The following is an 8,705-nucleotide window of genomic DNA, read 5'->3' on the forward strand; positions in this document are numbered from 1 at the left end:
TATGTTGATGGCTAGGGTTAGAGAGACGGTTAGGTTCTGTATGGGACCTAGGGTTAGGGTTATGTTGAGGGCTAGGGTTAGAGAGACGGTTTGGGTCCGGATGGGACCTAGGGTTAGGGTTATGTTGAGGGCTAGAATTAGAGAGACGGTTCGGGTTCAAATGGGACCTAGGGTTAGGGTTATGTTGAGGGCTAGGGTTAGAGAGACGGTTCGGGTCTTGATGGGACCTAGGCTTAGGGTTATGTTGTGGGCTAGGGTTAGAGAGACGGTTCGGGTCTGGATGGGACAAGGGTTAGGGTTATGTTGAGGGCTAGGGTTAGAGAGACGGTTCGGGTTCAGATGGGACCTAGGGTTATGGTTATGTTGAGGGCTAGGGTTAGAGAGACGGTTCGGGTCTGGATGGACCTAGGGTTAGGGTTATGTTGAGGGCTAGGGTTAGAGAGACGGTTCAGGTCTGGATGGGACCTAGGGTTAGGGTTATGTTGAGGGCCAGGGTTAGAAAGACGGTTCGGGTCTGGATGGGACCTAGGGTTAGGGTTATGTTGAGGGCTAGGGTTAGAGAGACGGTTCGGGTCTGGATGGGACCTAGGGTTAGGGTTATGTTGAGGGCTAGGGTTAGAGAGACGGTTCCGGTTCAGATGGGACCTAGGGTTAGGGTTATGTTGAGGGCTAGGATTAGAGAGACGGTACGGGTCTGGATGGGACCTAGGGTTAGGGTTATGTGGAGGGCTAGGGTTAGAGAGACGGTTCGGGTCTGGATGGGACCTAGGGTTAGGGTTATGTTGAGGGCTAGGGTTAGAGAGACGGTTCGGGTTCAGATGGGACCTAGGGTTAGGGTTATGTTGAGGGCTAGGGTTAGAGAGACGTTTCGGGTCTGGATGGGACCTAGGGTTAGGGTTATGTTGAGGGCTAGGGTTAGAGAGACGGTTCGGGTTCAGATGGGACCTAGGGTTAGGGTTATGTTGAGGGCTAGGGTTAGAGAGACGGTTCGGGTCTGGATGGACCTAGGGTTAGGGTTATGTTGAGGGCTAGGGTTAGAGAGACGGTTCGGGTCTGGATGGGACCTAGGGTTAGGGTTATGTTGAGGGCTAGGGTTAGAGAGACGGTTCGGGTCTGGATGGGACCTAGGGTTAGTGTTATGTTGAGGACTAAGGTTAGAGAGACGGTTCGGGTCCGGTTGGGACCTAGGGTTAGGGTTATGTGGAGGGCTAGGGTTAGAGAGACGGTTCGGGTCTGGATGGGACCTAGGGTTAGGGTTATGTTGAGGGCTAGGGTTGGAGAGACAGTTCGGGTCTGGATGGGACCTAGGGTTAGGGTTATGTTGAGGGCTAGGGTTAGAGAGACGGTTCGGGTCTGGATGGGACCTAGGGTTAGGGTTATGTTGAGGGCTAGGGTTAGAGAGACGGTTCGGGTCTCGATGGGACCTAGGGTTAGGGTTATGTGGAGGGCTAGGGTTAGAGAGACGGTTCGGGTCTGGATGGGACCTAGGGTTAGGGTTATGTTGAGGGCTAGGGTTAGAGAGACGGTTCGGGTTCAGATGGGACCTAGGGTTAGGGTTATGTTGAGGGCTAGGGTTAGAGAGACGGTTCGGGTCTGGATGGGACCTAGGGTTAGGGTTATATTCAGGGCTAGGGTTAGAGAGACGGTTCGGGTTCAGATGGGACCTAGGGTTAGGGTTATGTTGAGGGCTAGGGTTAGAGAGACGGTTCGGGCCTGGATGGGACCTAGGGTTAGGGTTATGTTGAGGGCTAGGGTTAGAGAGACGGTTCGGGTTCAGATGGGACCTAGGGTTAGGGTTATGTTGAGGGCTAGGGTTAAAGAGACGGTTCGGGTCTGGATGGGACCTAGGGTTAGGATTATGTTGAGGGCTAGGGTTAGAGAGACGGTTCGGGTTCAGATGGGACCTAGGGTTAGGGTTATGTTGAGGGCTAGGGTTAGAGAGACGGTTTGGGTCTGGATGGGACCTAGGGTTAGGGTTATGTTGAGGGCTAGGGTTAGAGAGACGGTTCGGGTTCAGATGGGACCTAGGTTTAGGGCTATGTTGAGGGCTAGGGTTAGAGAGATGGTTCGGGTTCAGATGGGACCTAGGGTTACGGTTATGTTGAGGGCTAGGGTTAGAGAGACGGTTTGGGTCTGGATGGGACCTAGGGTTAGGGTTATGTTGAGGGCTGGGGTTAGAGAGACGGTTCGGGTTCAGATGGGACGTAGGGTTAGGGTTATGTTGTGGGCTAGGGTTAGAGAGACGGTTCGGGTCTGGATGGGACCTAGGGTTAGGGTTATATTGAGGGCTAGGGTTAGAGAGACGGTTCGGGTTCAGATGGGACCTAGGGTTAGGCTTATGTTGAGGGCTAGCGTTAGAGAGACGGTTCGGGCCTGTATGGGACCTAGGGTTAGGGTTATGTTGAGGGCTAGGGTTAGAGAGACGGTTCGGGTCCGGATGGGACCTAGGGTTAGGGTTATGTTGAGGGCTAGGGTTAGAGAGACGGTTCGGGTTCAGATGGGACCTAGGGTTAGGGTTATGTTGAGGGCTAGGGTTAGAGAGACGGTTCGGGTCTTGATGGGACCTAGGGTTAGGGTTATGTTGAGGGCTAGGGTTAGAGAGACGGTTCGGGTCTGGATGGGTCCTAGTTTTAGGGTTATGTTGAGGGCTAGGGTTAGAGAGACGGTTCGGGTCCGGATGGGACCTAGGGTTAGGGATATGTTGAGGGCTAGGGTTAGAGAGACGGTTCGGGTTCAGATGGGACCTACGGTTAGGGTTATGTTGAGGGCTAGGGTTAGAGAGACGGTTCGGGTCTGGATGGGACCTAGGGTTAGGGTTATGTTGAGGGCCAGGGTAGGAGAGACGGTTCGGTTCTGGATGGGACCTAGGGTTAGGGTTATGTTGAGGGCTAGGGTTAGAGAGATGGTTCGGGTCTGTATGGGTCCTAGTTTTAGAGTTAGGTTGAGGGCTAGGGTTACAGAGACCGTTCGGGTCCGGATGGGACCTAGGGTTAGGGTTATGTTGAGGGCCAGGGTTAGAGAGACGGTTCGGTTCTGGATGGGACCTAGGGTTAGGGTTATGTTGAGGACTATGGTTAGAGTGATGGTTCGGGTCTGGATGGTACCTAGGGTTAGGGTTATGTTGAGGGCTAGGGTTAGAGAGACGGTTCGGGTTCAGATGGGACCTAGGGTTAGGGTTATGTTGAGGGCTAGGGTTAGAGAGACGGTTCGGGTTCAGATGGGACCTAGGGTTAGGGTTATGTTGACGGCTAGGATTAGAGAGACGGTTCGGGTCTGGATGGACCTAGGGTTAGGGTTATGTTGAGGGCTAGGTTTAGAGAGACGGTTCGGGTCTGGATGGGACCTAGGGTTAAGGTTATGTTGAGGGCTAGGGTTAGAGAGACGGTTCGGGTCTGGATGGGACCTAGGGTTAGGGTTATGTTGAGGGCTAGGGTTAGAGAGACGGTTCGGGTCTGGATGGGACCTAGGGTTAGGGTTATGTTGAGGGCTAGGTTTAGAGAGACGGTTCGGGTCTCGATGGGACCTAGGGTTAGGGTTATGTGGAGGGCTAGGGTTAGAGAGACGGTTCGGGTCTGGATGGGACCTAGGGTTAGGGTTATGTTGAGGGCTAGGGTTAGAGAGACGGTTCGGGTTCAGATGGGACCTAGGGTTAGGGTTATGTTGAGGGCTAGGGTTAGAGAGACGGTTCGGGTCTGGATGGGACCTAGGGTTAGGGTTATGTTGAGGGCTAGGGTTAGAGAGACGGTTCGGGTTCAGATAGGACCTAGGGTTAGGGTGATGTTGAGGGCTAGGGTTAGAGAGACGGTTCGGGTCTGGATGGGACCTAGGGTTAGGGTTATGTTGAGGGCTAGGGTTAGAGACACGGTTCGGGTTCAGATGGGACCTAGGGTTAGGGTTATGTTGAGGGCTAGGGTTAGAGAGATGGTTCGGGTTCAGATGGGACCTAGGGTTACGGTTTTGTTGAGGGCTAGGGTTAGAGAGACGGTTCGGGTCTGGATAGGACCTAGGGTTAGGGTTATGTTGAGGGCTAGGGTTAGAGAGACGGTTCGGGTTCAGATGGGACCTAGGGTTAGGGTTATGTTGAGGGCTAGGGTTAGAGAGACGGTTCGGGTCTGGATGGGACCTAGGGTTAGGGTTATGTTGAGGGCTAGGGTTAGAGAGACGGTTCGGGTTCAGATGGGACCTAGGGTTAGGGTTATGTTGAGGGCTAGGGTTAGAGAGACGGTTCGGGTCTGGATAGGACCTAGGGTTAGGGTTATGTTGAGCGCTAGGGTTAGAGAGACGGTTCTGGTTCAGATGGGACCTAGGCTTAGGGTTATGTTGAGGGCTAGGGTTAGAGAGACGGTTCGGGTTCAGATGGGACCTAGGGTTAGGGTTATGTTGAGGGCTAGGGTTAGAGAGACTGTTCGGATTCAGATGGGACCTAGGGTTAAGGTTATGTTGATGGCTAGGGTTAGAGAGACGGTTAGGGTCTGTATGGGACCTAGCGTTAGGGTTATGTTGAGGGCTAGGGTTAGAGAGACGGTTCGGGTCCGGATGGGACCTAGGGTTAGGGTTATGTTGAGGGCTAGAATTAGAGAGACGGTTCGGGTTCAAATGGGACCTAGGCTTAGGGTTATGTTGAGGGCTAGGGTTAGAGAGACGGTTCGGGTCTTGATGGGACCTAGGGTTAGGGTTATGTTGTGGGCTAGGGTTAGAGAGACGGTTCGGGTCTGGATGGGACAAGGGTTAGGGTTATGTTGAGGGCTAGGGTTAGAGAGACGGTTCTGGTTCAGCTGGGACCTAGGGTTATGGTTATGTTGAGGGCTAGGGTTAGAGAGACGGTTCGGGTCTGGATGGGACCTACGGTTAGGGTTATGTTGAGGGCTAGGGTTAGAGAGACGGTTCGGGTCTGGATGGGACAAGGGTTAGGGTTATGTTGAGGGCTAGGGTTAGAGAGACGGTTCTGGTTCAGATGGGACCTAGGGTTATGGTTATGTTGAGGGCTAGGGTTAGAGAGACGGTTCGGGTCTGGATGGACCTAGGGTTAGGGTTATGTTGAGGGCTAGGGTTAGAGAGACGGTTCAGGTCTGGATGGGACCTAGGGTTAGGGTTATGTTGAGGGCCAGGGTTAGAGAGACGGTTCGGGTCTGGATGGGACCTAGGGTTAGGGTTATGTTGACGGCTAGGGTTAGAGAGACGGTTCGGGTCTGGATGGGACCTAGGGTTAGGGTTATGTTGAGGGCTAGGGTTAGAGAGACGGTTCGGGTTCAGATGGGACCTAGGGTTAGGGCTATGTTGAGGGCTAGGGTTAGAGAGATGGTTCGGGTTCAGATGGGACCTAGGGTTACGGTTATGTTGAGGGCTAGGGTTAGAGAGACGGTTCGGGTCTGGATGGGACCTAGCGTTAGGGTTATGTTGAGGGCTAGGGTTAGAGAGACGGTTCGGGTCTGGATGGGACCTAGGGTTAGGGTTATGTTGAGGGCTAGGGTTAGAGAGACGGTTCGGGTTCAGATGGGACCTAGGGTTAGGGTTATGTTGAGGGCTAGGATTAGACAGACGGTACGGGTCTGGATGGGACCTAGGGTTAGGGTTATGTGGAGGGCTAGGGTTAGAGAGACGGTTCGGGTCTGGATGGGACCTAGGGTTAGGGTTATGTTGAGGGCTAGGGTTAGAGAGACGGTTCGGGTTCAGATGGGACCTAGGGTTAGGGTTATGTTGAGGGCTAGGGTTAGAGAGACGTTTCGGGTCTGGATGGGACCTAGGGTTAGGGTTATGTTGAGGGCTAGGGTTAGAGAGACGGTTCGGGTTCAGATGGGACCTAGGGTTAGGGTTATGTTGAGGGCTAGGGTTAGAGAGACGGTTCGGGTCTGGATGGACCTAGGGTTAGGGTTATGTTGAGGGCTAGGGTTAGAGACACGGTTCGGGTCTGGATGGGACCTAGGGTTAGGGTTATGTTGAGGGCTAGGTTTAGAGAGACGGTTCGGGTCCGGATGGGACCTAGGGTTAGGGTTATGTTGAGGGCTAGGGTTAGAGAGACGGTTCGGGTCCGGTTGGGACCTAGGGTTAGGGTTATGTGGAGGGCTAGGGTTAGAGACACGGTTCGGGTCTGGATGGGACCTAGGGTTAGGGTTATGTTGAGGGTTAGGGTTAGAGAGACGGTTCGGGTCTGGATGGGACCTAGGGTTAGGGTTATGTTGAGGGCTAGGGTTAGAGAGACGGTTCGGGTTCAGATGGGACCTAGGGTTAGGGTTATGTTGAGGGCTAGGATTAGAGAGACGGTACGGGTCTGGATGGGACCTAGGGTTAGGGTTATGTGGAGGGCTAGGGTTAGAGAGACGGTTCGGGTCTGGATGGGACCTAGGGTTAGGGTTATGTTGAGGGCTAGGGTTAGAGAGACGGTTCGGGTTCAGATGGGACCTAGGGTTAGGGTTATGTTGAGGGCTAGGGTTAGAGAGACGTTTCGGGTCTGGATGGGACCTAGGGTTAGGGTTATGTTGAGGGCTAGGGTTAGAGAGACGGTTCGGGTTCAGATGGGACCTAGGGTTAGGGTTATGTTGAGGGCTAGGGTTAGAGACACGGTTCGGGTCTGGATGGGACCTAGGGTTAGGGTTATGTTGAGGGCTAGGGTTAGAGAGACGGTTCGGGTCCGGATGGGACCTAGGGTTAGGGTTATGTTGAGGGCTAGGGTTAGAGAGACGATTCGGGTCCGGTTGGGACCTAGGGTTAGGGTTATGTGGAGGTCTAGGGTTAGAGAGACGGTTCGGGTCTGGATGGGACCTAGGGTTAGGGTTATGTTGAGGGCTAGGGTTAGAGAGACGGTTCGGGTCTGGATGGGACCTAGGGTTAGGGTTATGTTGAGGGCTAGGGTTAGAGAGACGGTTCGGGTCTGGATGGGACCTAGGGTTAGGGTTATGTTGAGGGCTAGGGTTAGAGAGACGATTCGGGTCTCGATGGGACCTAGGGTTAGGGTTATGTGGAGGGCTAGGGTTAGAGAGACGGTTCGGGTCTGGATGGGACCTAGGGTTGGGGTTATGTTGAGGGCTAGGGTTAGAGAGACGGTTCGGATTCAGATGGGACCTAGGGTTAGGGTTATGTTGAGGGCTAGGGTTAGAGAGACGGTTCGGGTCTGGATGGGACCTAGGGTTAGGGTTATGTTGAGGGCTAGGGTTAGAGAGACGGTTCGGGTTCAGATGGGACCTAGGGTTAGGGTTATGTTGAGGGCTAGGGTTAGAGAGACGGTTCGGGCCTGGATGGGACCTAGGGTTAGGGTTATGTTGAGGGCTAGGTTTAGAGAGACGGTTCGGGTTCAGATGGGACCTAGGGTTAGGGCTATATTGAGGGCTAGGGTTAGAGAGATGGTTCGGGTTCAGATGAGACCTAGGGTTACGGTTATGTTGAGGGCTAGGGTTAGAGAGACGGTTCGGGTCTGGATGGGACCTAGGGTTAGGGTTATGTTGAGGGCTAGGGTTAGAGAGACGGTTCGGGTTCAGATGGGACCTAGGGTTAGGGTTATGTTGTCGGCTAGGGTTAGAGAGACGGTTCAGGTCTGGATGGGACCTAGGGTTAGGGTTATGTTGAGGGCTAGGGTTAGAGAGACGGTTCGGGTCTGGATGAGACCTAGGGTTAGGGTTATGTTGAGGGCTAGGGTTAGAGAGACGGTTCGGGTTCAGATGGGACCTAGGGTTAGGGTTATGTTGAGGGCTAGGGTTAGAGAGACGGTTCGGGTCTGGATAGGACCTAGGGTTAGGGTTATGTTGAGCGCTAGGGTTAGAGAGACGGTTCGGGTCTGGATGGGTCCTAGTTTTAGGGTTATGTTGAGGGCTAGTGTTAGAGAGACGGTTCGGGTCCGGATGGGACCTAGGGTTAGGGTTATGTTGAGGGCTAGGGTTAGAGAGACGGTTCGGGTTCAGATGGGACCTAGGGTTAGGGTTATGTTGAGGGCTAGGGTTAGAGAGACGGTTCGGGTCTGGATGGGACCTAGGGTTAGGGTTATGTTGAGGGTTAGGGTTAGAGAGACGGTTTGGGTTCAGATGGGACCTAGGGTTAGGGTTATGTTGAGGGCTAGGGTTAGAGAGACGGTTCGGGTCTGGATGGGACCTAGGGTTAGGGTTATGTTGAGGGCCAGGGTTAGAGAGACGGTTCGGTTCTGGATGGGACCTAGGGTTAGGGTTATGTTGAGGGCTAGGGTTAGAGAGACGGTTCGGGTCTGGATGGGACCTAGGGTTAGGGTTATGTTGAGGCCTAGGGTTAGAGAGACGGTTCGAGTTCAGATGGGACCCAGGGTTAGGATTATGTTGAGGGCTAGGGTTAGAGAGACGGTTCGGGTCTGGATGGACCTAGGGTTAGGGTTATGTTGAGGGCTAGGGTTAGAGAGACGGTTCGGGTCTGGATGGGACCTAGGGTTAGGGTTATGTTGAGGGCTAGGGTTAGAGAGACGGTTCGGGTTCAGATGGGACCTAGGGTTAGGGTTAGGTTGAGGGCTAGGGTTAGAGAGACGGTTCGGGTCTGGATGGGACCTAGGGTTAGGGTTATGTTGAGGGCTAGGGTTAGAGAGACGGTTCGGGTTCAGATGGGACCTAGGGTTAGGGTTATGTTGAGAGCTAGGTTTAGAGAGACGGTTCGGGTCTGGATAGGACCTAGGGTTAGGGTTATGTTGAGCGCTAGGGTTAGAGAGACGGTTCGGGTTCAGATGGGACCTAGGGTTAGGGTTAGGTTGAGGGCTA

This window comes from Miniopterus natalensis, chromosome 4 (genome assembly GCF_054644295.1).
Source record: "Miniopterus natalensis isolate mMinNat1 chromosome 4, mMinNat1.hap1, whole genome shotgun sequence".
NCBI classification, from domain to species: domain Eukaryota; kingdom Metazoa; phylum Chordata; class Mammalia; order Chiroptera; family Miniopteridae; genus Miniopterus; species Miniopterus natalensis.